The following is a 17,328-nucleotide window of genomic DNA, read 5'->3' on the forward strand; positions in this document are numbered from 1 at the left end:
TTTTTTAAAATCATATTTGAAATGAATCCTTCTAATAAGTAAAATTTCATCCCTAATTTACTTTCTTTGTAAGATTAGATGTAGTTCATACAGTGTACCTTATTATTATTTCATTTTGTTGTAAACCTTTATTCTGAGGAACTTAAAGAATTTCATATATCTTTCCAACGTCTCTGTAAAATACATACAGTTTGAATGCAGAGAAACTCATGCAGAATGAAGAAAGGTGTCAAGCTTAAAATGATGAAGTTCAGGAAAGAGCTAGAACTGGAAAATGACCTGTTAGTGCTATGCCTTAGTCCATTACCAGCAAATATTATGAATAGAATACTTTGCCATCTCTGTTTGGGTTTTGTTTATTTGTTTCTGAGTTTTTCACTAAGTTATCATTTTTATAATTTATTTCCCAAGGTCAGAATCTTGTATATCCAATTTAGATTTTAAATTCAGTTAGCAAGGATCTAATTATATATTTATCTCTAATCTTGGCTCAATGCAATGAATATTAAATAACAAAATATAGGTTTTTATTTCATTTCTATCTGAAAGATAGAAAGGATGAAAACATCAATTGGCTCGGTTTCAACCGCCAGTATCACCACAGGCCCATGGGAATTCTGTGAATCATAAAATGAATTCACAGTCAGCACTGCTATGCCAAGGGACAAACAAAGGTCTGGTCCCAATAAGCTTTTAAAACTGGTAGATGATTTTATAATTACTGATATAAATTCAAGGAATCATTTATGTACATTTACCAAACATTTGCTAGGAAGAGGAAATGCTCTAAGAGCTTAAGTAGAGTTATATTTTAAATGGATTAAAAATTCATTATTTTAAAAAAAGATTTCATTTAAGCATACATTATTCTATATATAATAATTTAAATGTACAAAACAGAAAATTAAAGGTCAGTGTTTTTGGTGATAATCCTTTGCTTTATACAAATATTCATCACAGAATCTATTTCAAATAGCAAGTTCCCATTACATTTAAATAATTTTTGCTGAACATACAGTTGCATGTATCCAAAACCACTCAGGTAAAAATGTCTAAGTAAAGGAAAACATCTATAAGACTTTGTCAATTCAGAGACTGTAATCAATGGTATAGAATTACTTTGCACCTGACAAGCACTGTACACTCCTGTTTTCCAAAACATTCCTTGCACTTACCCGCATTTACATCCTAGCCCAAACTCTTCCCTTTCCTCACAAATGCTTTGCCCTCACATTACTTTACAACATTCTACCCATCTGAAATGGACTATGATAATGATAGTGTTTGTCCACTCGTTTTGCCCATGTCTCTGCCCTATTTGCATTTTCTGGAAAAGCCCCAGCACCTCTATCCGATCTGGTGAAACTGTCGGTCATGATCCCCTTCCTCCTGTCCCACTCCCCACAGTGATGGACATGTGACATAGCTGGCCGCAGGTAATGGGCAGGTTCCTAAGCAGAGCTAATGGGGCTCTTCACTGGTCACTGGGAAATAGAAAGGCTTGGCTTGTAAGCCCTAATTATGTAAGTTTCTGTCTTCAGCAATTATCTTTGTGCAGAGTTTGAATGAGATAAAGTCAACAAAGAGAAGGGAGCTAAGTCTGACAACCTTATTTTAGTTCCTGGATCAACCTCATCTGAAGTATGACATGCTTACTACAGAAGTTGATAAAATGCCTTTTTATTTCCTCGAGTTTAAATTTGGTTACCTACCACCAACAAAGGACTGGTACACGTTTCTCTGTTTCTGGCCAAAATCTCACTTTCCCCTAAGAAAACTTTCTAGCTCCCTTGGTTAGAATTAACCTCGCCCTCTTCTGACCTTCCATGACACTTGCTTCCTATTACTCAGTGCTTATATTGAAAGATATCATTCATTATTAACCTGTCTCTATGTCAAGCCTGTGAGAGCCTCCAGGACATTTGTCTTTGTGCACTATTTGAGTACCCCACTGTGTCTAATCCAGTGCTGGGCCCACACCTAGTCCCTCAAAAATAGCTTGACAATTTGAATTGAATTGAATCACTACAATTCATATGATCTATGTACTCTGTGGAAGCCATCAATAAAATGTTCTTTGCAATCACTCTATTGGACTCTAAATAACAAGTCTGCAGAGATCAAAAGTGGTTTAAAGAAAGAAATCAAAGCCACCTAATTTGGTTGTTCAAAATATCATTTTAAGTGAATACTTTATAATTTTCTACTTAATTTTATCTAAAAAGACCAACTGTTGTGCTCAGTTGGGCCATTAATGTATTTAGAAAATTTGCTGACAGGCCAAACTTCCCTTCAGTTTATACTTGGGAAATCACTGTTTATTGTTTTCTGTTTGAGGAGCCTGAGGCACTCAGCTTGAGTCACAGGGAGGAATAACCAAACATTCTTAGTTCGATGTGTTGTGGAGACTTCCAACCAAGAACACCTTTAAAATGCACATTGAAAAGACATCTAGGAATAATATTTTTTAATAAACGATGAACATAAAAGTCATTTATGTTTATTGTAGAAAGAGAAAGAAAGGAAGAAAGAGAGAGAGAAAGAAAGGACAATCACATCCAGCTGGCCTGGCTCAGTGGTTGAGTGTCCTCCTATGAACCAGGAAGTCATGGTTTGATTCCTGGTCTGGTATTGAGCCCTGGTTTTGGGCTCAATCACCAGTAAGGAGTGTGCAGGAGGCAGCTAATCAATGATTCTCCCTCATCATTAATGTTCTATCTCCCTCTCCCTCCTTCTCTGAAATCGATAAAAATATAAGTATATATTAAAACAGAAAAAAACAGAGCTTTGTATATCCATATTTTTTCTTTAAAAAAAAGGACAGAAAATACAATTGCTTATAATTCTACCATATAGGTATATCCTGACAAATTGCTTGCTTTCTCCATGTGTGTACATCAAAAGATTTATATGCTTCAAAGAATGTTTTAAAATTTGGGTGTTTTGTTAACAGCATAACATGGACATCTTTTCATGTCATTAATTTTCCCAATTGCACCATTTTTAAAATTTTTTTAAAATATATTTTATTGATTTTTTACAGAGAGGAAGGGAGAGGGATAGAGAGTTAGAAACATCAATGAGAGTGAAACATCAATCAGCTGCCTCCTGCACACTCCCCACTGGGGATGTGCCCACAATCAAGGTACATGCCCTTGACTGGAATCGAACCGGGGACCCTTGAGTCTGAAGGCCAATGCTCTATCCGCTGAGCCAAACCGGTTAGGGCCCAATTGCACCATTTTTAATGTCCACATTATGTAGAAATACTGTAGTCTACTTAACCGAATCTTTGAAATCTAGGTAGACTGCTATTTTCAATATTATAAGCATCTTTCCTGGCTAAAATCTTGTTCACACCCATGATTATTTCCTCATGATAAATTTCATAAGTGCAATTACTAAGCTAAAATTATTAGTATTTCTTATGGCTTTTAACAAGTCTAGCAAATTATAGCAACAATTAGAAACATTGTATTTCTTCTAGTAAACAATGAATTAAAAATCCTCAGTTTGCCCGGCCAGCACAGCTCAATGGATGAGCGTCAACCTGTAAGCCAGGGAGTCACGGTTCAGTTCCAGGTCAGGGCACAAACCTGGCTCAGTCCCCAGTGGGGGACAAGCAGAAGGCAGCCAATCAATAATTCTCTTTCATCATTGGTGTTTCTATCTCTCTCCCTTTCCCTTCCTCTCTGAAATCAATAAAAATATATTTAAAAACAACAACAACAAAACCCTCAGTTGAATATTACTGCTCTGACCTCAATTTGGAAATATATTTTTAGGATTCTAATTTGACAATCAAAATCACACAACTGTGTGTGTGTGTGTGTGTATATATATATATATATATATATATATATATATATATATATGGCATATTTATGACTGTAAAAAAACAGAAGAAAATAAATAACATCATTTTTTGCTGTTGTTAATCCTTACCCAAGGATATTTTTCCATTGACTCTTCTTTTAGAGAGAATGGAAGTGAGGGGAGAGACAGAGAGAATCGTTAATGTGAGAGAGACACATCAATTGGTTGCCTCCTGAACGCATCCAGACGGGGGATGGAGTCTGTAACCAAGTTATGTGCCCTTGACCCAGGACCCTTCAGCCTGCAGGCCAACACTCTACCCACTGAACCAAACCAGCTAGAGCAAATAGCATCACTTTTGAATGCCATGCTGATCCCCACCAACAAAATGCTTCTCTGGAATTTGTTTCCAAAAAAGACTTCAATGTTTCTATTGGGTGTGTCTTGGCAATAAATCTAAGTTCAACATAGGGGCCAATTCCAGACTCTATTAGAAATCAATATAAGGGAAATCCACCTTGGATGTCATCTGACTCAGATTAGCAGAACCTTGGTCCCTCTACCCCAGTGATGGTGAACCTATGACACGCGTGTCAGAGGTGACACGCGAACTCATTTTTTTGGTTGATTTTTCTTTGTTAAATGGCATTTAAATATATAAAATAAATATCAAAAATATAAGTGTTTTACTATGGTTGGAAATATCAAAAAACTTCTATATGTGACACGGCACCAGAGTTAAGTTAGGGTTTTTCAAAATGTTGACACGCAGAGCTCTAAAGGTTCGCCATCACTGCTCTACCCCTTCCAGAAGGCAGTTCCATTATGACAGAACGGCATACCCAGTTCCAAGTGGAGCTGCCTTCTAGAAGGGGTAAATCTCACAGCATCACGGGGCCTGGCTGTATTCCCTAAGATAGCGTGCTCCATTATTAATGTTGAAGCTGTGTAAATCCAGTGACACAAAGACTGTACCTTTAGCAAAGTAAGGTGAGAGCGGTAGGAAGTTGAAAATGTATTTTAAAAAACTGCAAGAAGTGGCGACCTATTGGACATATTCTGAGAGGCAAGAATTAAGTCTTGTTTTATTTTTTTTTTTAGGGAGGCAACTGAGACGGGGAATTGTAGGAAGAGGAAAGAGATCTTGGCAGAAGGGCCTGGCAACTGCAGGACTAGAATAATTATCTAATTACTATGGCGTTTACTCAGTTGGCTTCTAGATTACGAAGCTTTTCAGGGTAAACTAGCCATTATTTCATCAGGTTTCACAAAACTACTGATTTGTATGTGTGAAAATTCCTGCTGTGGAACTAGATTCTAAACTGGCTAATTGAGTCAAACTATAAGTTGAATCGATATCACTGCCAGACAACAAGTCTTTTAATTAATCTTGAGGCTAAATGTCCAAGTTACCTGATAACTGCCCGGAAACAGTCCAGACCAGGAGGCGTTGATGAGCACTGACCTGTGCCCCTGCAGAAATGTCAGTCTCTTTATAGAAAGTAAGGCTGGGACTTCGGGACAGACCTCTCAGCGTGTGCCAGAGGAAGAGGAGAGCCAACAGAGGTGAATAAAGGGCAGACCAGAGACTGGTCCAATTGGAGAAGTCCCTGAGGTCTTGAGAAAGAGGATTGAGCCCTACCTAGAAAGAGAAGTGAACTCGGGGTGGTTTGGCTCACAGGCTGGAGCACCCGCCCTCAGACTGAATAATTTCAGGTTCCATTCCCATCAAGGACACTGACCTCGGCTGCAGGCTCAGTTGGGGCGTGTACAGGAGGCAATTACATTCACTGTGTCTCTCACATAGATGTTTCTCTCTCTGTCTCTCCCCCTCCCTTCCACTATCTCTAAAAATCAATGGGAAAAATATCCTCAGGTGAGGATTAACAAAACAAAAAACGGGGGGTGGGGGGGTGGGGGAAGGGAGGGAGGATTGAGAAATCCATCCCAAAGTTTATTTTTGACTAATAATAAAAAGTAAAGTGCTTATATTGATATCCTTGGATAAAAGGTATATAGTTGACCAAGGGTCCTTGCCTTTGGTTCTCTTATCTGCCTTGACACAGGAACACAGTTACTTGGGGTGGGAGGGGGAGGGGGGAGTGCTGGAGGTGGTAGGAAGATTTGCTATCCTTTCCTCCTTAGAATTTCATATGAAACTAGAGCCCAGCGCGCAATTTGAAATCACGGGGCACCGTCCTGCCTTGACAACAAAACCTCTCCATGCACAGCTCCAGCGCGCCTGGCCCAGCCCCCAAACCCTCTGGCCTTCTCTGGCTGCTTCAAGCCCCACCCTCAGTCCCTCCAGTTGCCTAGGGCTGGTCCCGCCTTCTCTGGATGCCTCTAGGCTTCCATGCTGTCTACGGAGCAACAAGGCGGCTCCGCCCCATCATGGAGCCAGAGGAGAGCCTGGAAGCCTCCTTCCTGCCTGCTGCGCTGCGCTCCTTCCCCTGGCAGGTGGGCCGCGGGGCACTCAGAGTGCTAGCAGTGGATGGCAAAGGACTGGTGAGGGGGGCACTATGCACTCTCACCCCTGCCCTCCCTGACACGGGATGGTCCTGCCTCCTCCGGGTGCCTCCCGGCTCTGCCCCGTCTCCAGAGCAACACGCCAGCTACTATGCTAATGACCTGGTCATTACCCGTTATGGCGTATTGACCATTAGCATATTAGCTCTTTATTACTATGGATGCTCAGAGGACAAATAGTACTGCTAGGAATAGACTTCTGAGCTGAAGATCCAGTAAATTTTGTGATCCTTTAAAAATTCTAAAGAAAAGGTAGAAAAGAAATATGAGTTATATTGTCAAAACACAGGAGAAAGTAATTTGGAAACAAACAACCAGTGAGATTAGAAAATAAAAAATGTTGTGCATCCAAATCAACCAAAAAAGTATATTTAAGGGCTCTGGGTTGAGCACAATGAATAGGATAAACATTTTTGTGCTTTTGTTAGGGGCAGAAATACAATATTGGGGACTAGCTATAGTTATCAGAAACATGAATCATGCTCTGTTAACCTTGATTGTTTTATTCTAATTAAAGAAAGCACATTCTAACCTGGCCGGGAGTTTTAAACCCTCTTCCCCCTTCACCCAGGACCTGGGAATTATGGAAAGACTAACAACCTTGTTACCAGCCCACATTGCCTGTAACCTGCAAACCATTTATACCCATTCTTATCCTTTTGCCTACTCCCCCAGGTAATTCTTATTCTATCCAGTATAAGCAGCTGGCTTATGGGAGGGTGCAGAGCAGATTTTTGTGGGTGACCTGCTGCTCTCCTATACTGCTGGCATCTTAAATAATAAAAGGCTAATATGCAAATCAACCAAATGGAAGAATGACCGGTCACTATGATGCACACTGACCACCAGGGGGAAGACGCTCAATGCAGGAGCTGGGCTCACAGCTGGCAAGCTCAGTGGTGGTGGCAGTAGCCTCTCCCGTCTCTGTAGCAGCACTAAGGATGGTCGGGGAGTAGGCCTAAGCCCTCAGTCGGACATCAAGGGCTCCCGGATTGCAAGAGGGCACAGGCTGAGCTGAGGGCCTCCCCCCAACCTCCCAGTGCATGAATCTCGTGCACCGGGCCTCTAGTTATTGAAATAAATGCTCATATATAATTCAACACACTCTCTGCTTAACTGGCTCAAGGAGTGACGGGCAGCCCAGGCCCTTTGGTTGTCCAGTTTCACTTTGATCACTTGAGTACTTACTGTCTGTGTGAGTGTGTGCATCTTTATACACGTGTGTATTTATTCTTTCTTTTTCCTGCATATTCAAACTCAAATTTGATGATGTATGAAAAACCACCAGCAGAAAGCCAACCATCTAAATAAATCTCTTAACCTATCAACAGAATTATTTCCTTTAGATCTATTTCCTTTAGATCAATATCTGACAGAAACAAATGATATTAGAAATTGCTTGCTAAACATTCGCAAATTATTTTTTCACTTTGTAACACAATTTACAAAGTTTGAAGTTTTAATAATACAAGCAAAGACTAGGAAAGTCCTCAATCTGCTAAAAATAATTTTGAAAAGGTAGAAGAGATTTGAAAGGGAAAAAAAAAAGACACAACATTTGCTTGAGATGACGAATATAGAAAGAAAAGAAGTGTGGAAAAAAAGATGTGGTGGGCAGGTGTGTAAAGGTGGCCTGGTATAAAGCCGGAACTAGGGACAAAACTGCTGGACAGAGAACAAATACCCAGGAAGTCTATCTGTGTCATAAATTCTGGAGTTTCTCAGGATTTGGTCATTCCACATCTGGCATTCCCACACGTTCTCCCTCCGGAAATCTCACTTATTTTGGGCACTCTGATTACCATGTCTAGATTAATCATGACTCTGCTTAAAATTTTCTCTAGTTTTTCATCCCAGATGCATAAAGTTGGTACTTCTAGCCTGCGGTCTCCATGGTCTTGTCTCCAGCAACACTTATCTCCAGCAACTTGGTGCTCCCGGCACATACCCAGCTACTGCATATCATGTTTCCTTCCTCAGGCTATCTCCTTGGATTCCAAGAATGGGAGTCAAAATACAACAGAAGGTTAAAGCCAAACACTTCTTGCCTCAATTTCCCTTCGAGTGTCAATTTCTTAAAATACCAAATTCCAAAGTGAGTATGAGATGTTTTGTCACGTGTAGAACTTAAAAAGCCAATCTTAGTGAACTGTTTTAACATCACCTATGCAGACCTCATGCCTGAGAAACCTAAAGGGGACTGTGGCAGTCACAAAGTGGTGGCCAACTTGGGAAGAACTTGCACTCCGTCAGGGTTTGGAGGTAAATGATGCATGAATATTTCCCATGGACCGGATATGGCCTCTATGCGGGAGGGAGCTGGTGTGAGCTCATCTCTGATTCTGCCTTCAGGATTGAAGGGCAGAATGGGGAGGTAAACCCTGATGTCAAGGAGCTGAGGAGAGTTACAGGCCACCATCTAGAACAGAGATTCAGTTGGGATCAAGTGACCTTCAGGAGAGAATGTCCCACCCTCCATCACCACTGTCATGGAAATTTACACACACACACACACACACACACACACACACACACACACACACATCAGGGAAGCATGATTACATCTGGAAGGCCCATAGAATGCAAAGCCTGTCTATGATGACACCAGTCCAAGTGGACCTAACCCTCTCCCTTAACTTGCCTCCCACCCATCCTCCCCGGGGTCCGCAACTGGCTGGGCCTGGTGTCCAGGAATGAGAAGAGCAACATCGGGAGGAGAAACAGCAGAAGCCACCCATACTCCCTCCTCCCACTGCAGGTTTCCCCATGAAGCAGGCCTCCCAAAGCACAAATTAACACCTGACGGACATTCTAATGTGTGAAATGAGACTGTCTGTCTCAGGTCTGTTATGTAAGAGGGAAAACAGTCATGGGCCTGCCACAGTTTTCACCCAGAGGCAGAAAGCACAGTGGAACCTCATTTCTCAAACTTAATTCGTTCCAGAAGGCTGTTTGAAAACCGAATCATTTTTTCCCATTAGAAATCATGTAAGTGCAATTCATTCATTCCAGACCCCCAATGATTCCCTGTTTTAGCCTTTCTCAAATACAGTACATGTCTAATGTATTAACTATAAACACTTTAAAAATAAAAGGACATGAAATGTAAATGAAAATTTAACAAAAAGAAAAGAAAATGAACAGTAAAAAATGAAAATTTAACAATAATAACAAGCAGCAACAAAAGCAAAAACAAAACAAAACACAAAAATATTAATATCCTGAAATTGTAACAGTGGTAAACTGACTCATATTCCTTTGTCGCCTGAGAGACATGTGGCTGATTGGATAGCTATCAGCATGAAAAAGGAGGTCAGGTTGAGAAGCAAATTGTTCGAGATGGATGACATTCGAGAATCAAGGTTTGACTATAGTTCCCCACCATAAAGTTCATGGGTGCTCCTCGTAGCATTTGCCACATTCCGAATCCCAAGAACCGCACAGAGAGAGGAAGGAAGCAAGAGTGAGTGTTGATTTTAGAAATCAGAGCCAGTCCCCACATGTTTAAATTGCTTGTAATTTCTCACTTCTCTCACTTTTGAGAAACTACCTCTTTGTTAGGAACCCAAGGTACCCAGCCAGCCCTGTGTCCTTAAGTCACCTGTGTTCCAGAAGAGAGTCAACACGCAGCGAGTTTGGCTGTCACAGGGTATGCCCAGAATGATGGAAACAAGAATGAGTCCTGCAGCGAGGTGGGGGGGGGGGGGGTTGCAGGTCATTGGAAATTCCATGTATTAACTGTGCCACCAAATTCCAGACTGCAAATCTCAGGGTCAGTCTAGCTCACTCCTCTGTCACCCTGACCTCAGGCACCGATAGTTTAACCTCACAATCTCCAACATTCAGTGAGCCCTTTTTGGTACTCCATGAAACACTGTCCAGTTGCCCTTTGTGCCTCTGAAAAGGCTTTTAAGTGCATCTTCATTCCCTATTCCCCAAGTTAGCTTGCCTAATACTTTCATTTTTCCAAAAAGGTAAGCTTTATGGGTAAAAGGTAAGCTTACAACACGATGTTAAAATATTCAGCTCCTCCCAGTTGCCTACAGAAAAGACCCCAAATTCCCCATACTGGCAGTTTTGTCTGGCCAAGACCCTGCCTTACTCCAATTGTTTTATTATTATAAGAACCATCTGCTCCCATCCAAAGGAATGGCTTGCTCTCAGGCTGGCCACACGCCAGCTCACTCACCACATTGGCTCCTGTGGCTCTCTGCTCTTGGCCTCTTGCACTGCTGTCCTGACCCTGCCATTTCCTAACCAGTGTTCACCTGGGGCAAAGCCTATATCTTCTCCCGAACTTCCCAGACCACTTACCCACCATTCGTAAACAGTCGATAGTTATTTCTGCTCATGTTCCAGGCACTGTAGTAGGTGCTGGGGGACTGGAGATACAGCAGTAAAAAAAAATGAGACAAAACTTTGTGCTTCATATTGGAGACAAGTAAATGAGATAAATAAGTAAATTCCATAGTATCTAATCTAATAAAAGAGAAACATTGGCGTACGACCGCTACCCTTCCCATTGGCTAATCAGGGAGATATGCAAATTAACTGTCAGCCAAGATGGCGGCCGGCAGCCAGGCAGCTTGAAACGAACATGAGGCTTGCTTGCTTCAGTGACGGAGGAAACCAATGTTCCCCACCTGCCTTGCCGGCCTCTGAGCCTGCAGTTTGAAACATTTTAACAAATATAGAAGCTAAAAGAAAACCCCAGAAACCAGCTTTCAGTGAGCTGGGATCTCAGAACTGGAGTCAGAGCTGGAGTTATACATTGTTTCGATTACCTACTTTTAGCAGCGGAGGCATAAGAGCTGGAGCCTCAGAGCTAAAGCTGGCCCAGAATTAAAAAAAGAAAAAGAAAAAAAGGAGCGGTTGGGAGCTTCCGTCACCCGCCAGCCTGAAAACAGCCCTCAGCCCCTCACCCAGACTGGCCAGGCACCCCAGTGGGGACCCCCACCCTGAAGGGTGTGTGACCAACTGCAAACAGCCATCATCCCCTCACCCAGGCTGGCCAGGCACCCCAGTGGGGACCCCCACCCTGATCCAGAACACCCTTCAGGGCAAACCAGCCAGCCCCACCCATGCACCAGGCCTCTATCCTATATAGTAAAAGGGTAATATGCCTCCCAGCACCGGGATCAGCGGAGCCGAGAGGCCTCCCGGCACCGGGATCAGCGTGACAGGGGACAGCGCCCAAACCCCCTGATTGCCCTGCAGCTCTGTGTGTGACAGGGTGCGGCGCCCCAATCCCCTGATCGGCCCTGCTCTGTGTGTAACAGGGTGCGGCGCCCCAACCCCCCCCCCCCCCCCCCGCCCACGGGCCCTGCTCTGTGTGTGATGGGGTAGAGCCATAACCTCCCCATCGGCCCTGCCCTGAGTGTGACAGTGGCAGCGCCCCAACCCCCTGATCCGCCCTGCTCTGTGTGTGACAGGGGGCGGTGCCCCAACTCCTCTATCGGCCCTACTCTCTGAGTGACAGGGGGGAGCTCCTCAACCCCCTGATGGGCCCTGCTCTGTGCATGACAGGGGGTGGTGCCACAACCTCCCCATCAACCCTGCCTTGAGTGTGACAGGGGGCGGTGCCCCAACCCGCCAATCGGCCCTACCCTGAGCGTGAATGGGGGTGGCATCGCAACCTCCCGATCCGCCCTGCTCTGTGCATGATGGGGGGCGGCGCCCCAACTCCCCAATCGGCCCTGCTCTGAGCCCGACCAGGGGCTGCACCTAGGATTGGGCCTGCCCTCTGCCACCTGGGAGCAGGCCTAAGCCAGCAGGTTGTTATCTCCCGAGGGGTCCCAGACTGCAAGAGGGCACAGGCCAGGCTGAGGGGCCCCCCTTCCCCCCGAGTGCACAAATTTTTGTGCACCGGGCCTCTAGTGTAAATATATGGTGAAAATGTGATAAAGATAATAACCAGCAGGAAAGGGGGGAGAAGGAATTGGGGGGAAACTACAGCACTGGGAGCGCTCACCCCCAACCCTTTGGTACTAAAAGTTCCTGTGCAACCCTGACCAGTTTGGCTCAGTGGATAGAGCATCGGCCTGTGGACTGAAGGGTCCCAGGTTCGATTCCGGTCAGGGGCATCTACCTTGGTTGCGGGCATATCCCCAGTAGGGAGTGTGCAGGAAGCAGCTGTTTCTCTCTCATCGATGTTTCTAACTCTCTATCCTTCTCCTTCTCCCTTCCTCTCTGTAAAAAATCAATAAAATATATTAAAAAAAAAAAAAGTTCCTGTGCACACTGAAGGCCTTCTACTGCAAGAAATGTGATTCTCTATTTAAAGGTGTTCTCTGACCACAGATGCCTACCCTGTCTACACACAGGGCAGTCTAGAGTCTCAGGAATGAACACTTCTGGAGCATCCCTCAACCAATGTCTAACGGGAATTTGGGGATGAATACCCCTCATGAGGAACTACTCAGAGATATGTTCTGTATAGTGTCCTAGGGCTCCCAGTGAGATATCAGCTTCAGGTCACAGGAGTAATCTGCTCATGAATGCACCCTATACAGTCTTCTTTCCTTCTCAGTCTCATGTCCCCATTTCTTTGCACCTGTTCCAGGGGATCAGTTCTCAAATAATGACTTGCTCTACAATGCTTTTATCTGGATCTGCTTACCAGCCAGTATAAGATAGAGTGAGGTGATCAAGGAATGCTTCACTGAGTAAAGGCTTGAAGGAGGCGAAGGAGCAAGTCCTTCTTGGGACAGAGGATTCAAGGTAAAGAAAACAGCAGAGCAAAGGTCTTGAATGAGCAGTGTCTGGCTTGTTCATGGAACACTGACAAGGCCAGGTGAGGTCAGACAGAGGGAGAGGCCAGCTCATGCTGGACCTCATAGATCATCATAAGAATGTTAGGTTTTAATCACAGTGAGATGAGAAGCCATTGGAAGGAAATGGAAGAAGGACATGATCTGAAAATATATTTTAATATATTTTTGTTGATTTCAGAGAGGAAGGGGGAGGGAAAGAGAGATAGGAAACATCAATGATGAGAGAGAATCATTGGTTGGCTGCTTCCTGCACACCCCCAACTGGGAATTGAGCCCACAACCCTGGCATGTGCACTTGATGGGAATTGAACCCAGAACCTTTCCATCTGCATGCTGACGCTCTATCCACTGAGCCAAACCAGCTAGGGCTGACTGATATTTTAAAAAGAATCACACTGACATGAAAGCAGATCAGATTCTCAACCGAGTGAATGTAGTAGACAAAAGAGAGAAGAGGGCCACAGACTGAGCCCGGATCTACTTGAGTGTTTAGAGATAAGAACCAGTTAGCGAAGGAGCCTGAGTAGGAGCCGTCAGATCTGTTGGAGGGGAACCAGGTGTATATGGAGTCATGGAAGACAGAGAAGAAAGCTGTTCTTCCCAATGCTGTTAACAGGGCAGGAAGTGAATACCTCATTCTGCTAATGCCAGGCAATTGTTTGCTGCATAACTAATTAGCATAGCTAATCATGAACTGCCTTCTGTCACCATCATTTCTAGCATTGCCTTGAAATATATCTTTGATTGTTATTTGGCTTTTTATGTGTTTACATGTCATTTTCTTGACCAGATTATAAACTCTTCTAGGGGAGGACTATGACATAAATTTCCTTGATTCCCACACAGAATTCAGCAGAGGGCATTCATGTAATAGACACTTGACAAACATTTAATCTTTTCATTTGCGTGTTCCACTGAAATATCATTCCTCGTGAAATATAGCCTAGTTAATCTGTCTGGAAGTGATCTGTCCCTTCTGTGAACTCTACTTTTAGAACTTATTTTCTGCTCTAACAATTATTGTTTTGCATTTTCCATTGCCACCTCTAACTAGAGATTCATAATCTTTTGAGGGCAAGGGGTGAGTTTCGCATGTGTTAATATACTCTAAATGGCAAACAATGAATTAATTAGTTGACTCATACAATCTTGAACCTTGTCTGTAGCTAAAGTGCCATAAATAATGCTTATTAAAAAATACCTGTTTCCCCAATATGTGCTTCCTTTCTGCCCCAGAATTTATTTTTTGGAGCCTGAGATTTCTGGCCCTGCACAGCTACGTTGCTCTAAGGCTGAGGAAAGCTGCCATTCCATTAGAGAGGTTTATGGCATCATTAAAATAATTGCAGCCACTGAAATTTGTTGTTTATTTTCACAAATAAAACTAAATTAAAATAATGGTTTATTCATCTCAGTTCCAAGAAGGAAGTGATAAGCACAAGTTGGCTACAGGCACAACTATCCTGAATATTAAAATAGCTTTGTATATGACATTTCACTTTTCCAACTCTGGGCAATCCAACACCTCATTTATCTTCTCATTTGTTCCAGCAAGTTTTGATATGGACTATATCTATACTAATAAAAAAGCAATATGCTAATTAGACTGGATAGACTGGATGTCTTCCGGACGTCCTTCCGGACAAAGCCACAGTGGCGGGGGCCGAGGCAGAGGCAGTTAGGGGTGATCAGGCAGGCAGGGGAGCGTGGTTAGGGGCAATCAGGCCAGCAGGGGAGTGCAGTTAGGGGTGATCAGGCCAGCAGCCAGAGGTGGTCAGGGGCTATTAGGCCAGCAGGGGAGAGCAGTTAGGGACAATCAGGCTGGCAGAGAAGCAGTTAGGGGCATCAGGCAGGCAGAGTGGTTTGGGGTGATCAGGCAGGCAAGCAGGCAGGCAGGTGAGCGGTTAGGAACCAGTGGTCCGAGATTGCAAGGGGTCCTGATTTGGAGAGGGTGTAAGCTGGGCTGAGGGGGCCTTCCCCCCCACCCCCCGCCCCCCACATGCACGAATTTCATGCACCGGGCCTATAGTGAGAGAGAGAGAGATTATAAAAATTAGAGAAAACTGAAGTTGCTCTAAAATGGAACATATGAGGTCCTTATAAATAGAACAACACAGAGGAGAGTTTTCATCATAAAACTGCAATACAAAGGGAAAAAAAAGAAAGAGATCCCTTATTTTTTGAGCTGAGTTTTTCTAAACAAGCAAAGATAAGAGATTCCTACTCACAAATAGAAGTTTCACACGCTAGAATATTGACGTATCACTTCCATACCCAACTAAATGTGAATCCAATTTAACAGCAGACTGCATGTCTTCTAAGATGACAAAACAGAAATGTCCTCTCAGGGGAAATGGGAAAGTGATGCGCAATGGTTTGGTGTCAGCACTTAATAAAGAGGTTAGTTAGAAATAAGATATTGTGATTGGAAGCACCATTGCTTGTGTGATTTTTCTTTTTAAATTTAACATTTTACAACTATAACCTCCAACACATAAGAACTGCATAGAGTTCTAACCTGCCGTATGATCATGGGACTCTTTAATGTGATAAGACCTTACTAACCATGAAAATCAGTAGTTTTTTTTTTTTTTTAAATATATTTTATTGATTTTTTACAGAGAGGAAGGGAGAGAGATAGAGAGTTAGAAACATCGATGAGAGAGAAACATCGATCAGCTGCCTCCTGCACATCTCCCACTGGGGATGTGCCCGCAACCCAGGTACATGCCCTTGACCGGAATCGAACCTGGGACCCTTCAGTCCGCAAGCCGACGCTCTATCCACTGAGCCAAACCGGTTTTGGCGAAAATCAGTAGTTTTAAAGGACTGGAGACTATACACTTAATATTTAAATCAAACTTCCAGCCAAAGCTGCCCAGAAAAAAAAAGCAGAGCTCAATAGGAATTTTGGTCACTATAGTAATGAAAAATCTGAGAAATTGAAGCAACTCTTGCCAACTATAATTGAGATATGGGGAACAACAAATGACTCAGAAGAAACACACTTGGAGAGAGGTGTTAGCTAATGCGCTGGTGGTAACTGTATCAGCAATAGCTTTTGTTTTGATATCATCAGTCTGGCTTTGATCTCTGCACTCATGAAGTCTGTGAAGTCCTGGCTACAGGGGAAGAGGCTGGAGTAAGTAGAATGTGGAAGTGGAGACAGGGACTTAGTTGGCTTTTTCCTGGTTTGTTTTAGAATCTAGAAAGATTTCTAGTATTCTGTCAACCACATGAGAAAGGGAATACACAGGAGATTACCTACAAAGTTTCTTCGAAGCAACCTAATGAATGTCTTTATTCTAAAAATGTAGTACATACCTCTCGGCAATCACAATAAGAAGGGAATTAATCAGAAAGTTTTGGAGAGTAAACAGGTAAAGAGTGAGAAGAAAAGTTTTTATCCTTATACATAAAATGTCATCCGAGAAATGCCAATTAAAACAACAACAAAATACCAATATACCTAGAATGCCGCAAATCCAGAACACCGGCTACACCAAATGCTGACAAGGATGTGGAGTAACAAGAATGTCCATTCATGGCTGGTAGGAATGCAAAACGATACAGCCACTTTGGAGAGCAGTCTCACAGCTTCTCACAAAACTAAACATACTCTTGCCCGGCAGTATGGCTCAGTGGTTGAGCGTCAGTCAACCTTTGAACCAGGAGGTCGCGATTCGATTCCCAGTGGGGGCATGCAGGAGGCAGGTGATCAATGATTCTCTCTCATCATTAATGTTTCTCTCCCTCCCTATCCCTTCCTCTCTGAAGTCAATAAAAATACATTTTAAAAACAACAACAACATACTCTTAACATGTGATCCAGCAAATGTGCTCCTGGGTTTTTACCCAAATGAACTGAGCTTATGTCCACAAAAACCTGCATGTGGCTGCTTATAGCAGCTTGATTCATAATTGCCAAAACTTAGAAGCAACCGTGCTGTCCTTCAGTAGGTAAACGGATAAATAAATTGTGGTACATCCAGACAATGGAATATTTTTCAGCACTAAAAGGAACTGAGCTATCAATCCATGAAAAGACACAGAACATCTTAAATGCATAATGCTGAGTGAAAGAAGCCATTCTGAGAAGGCTACAATTCCAACTATATGACAGTCTAGAAAAGGCAAACTATGGTGACAGTGAAAAGACCAGAGGTTGCCAGGGGTCGGTGGGGAGGGAAGAACGAACAGGCGCAGCACAAAG

At 43.1% G+C, this 17,328-nt stretch overlaps 1 protein-coding gene across 1 annotated transcript in view; it reads right to left on the minus strand.

Annotated features, from left to right (window-relative positions):
* The window catches only part of ARHGEF38 (Rho guanine nucleotide exchange factor 38), a 148,792-nt gene that overhangs the window by 70,963 nt on the left and 60,501 nt on the right, over window positions 1-17,328 (minus strand). The window lies entirely within an intron of this gene.

The sequence above is a fragment of the Myotis myotis genome, unplaced genomic scaffold, assembly GCF_014108235.1.
Source record: "Myotis myotis isolate mMyoMyo1 unplaced genomic scaffold, mMyoMyo1.p scaffold_m19_p_1, whole genome shotgun sequence".
Classification (NCBI taxonomy): domain Eukaryota; kingdom Metazoa; phylum Chordata; class Mammalia; order Chiroptera; family Vespertilionidae; genus Myotis; species Myotis myotis.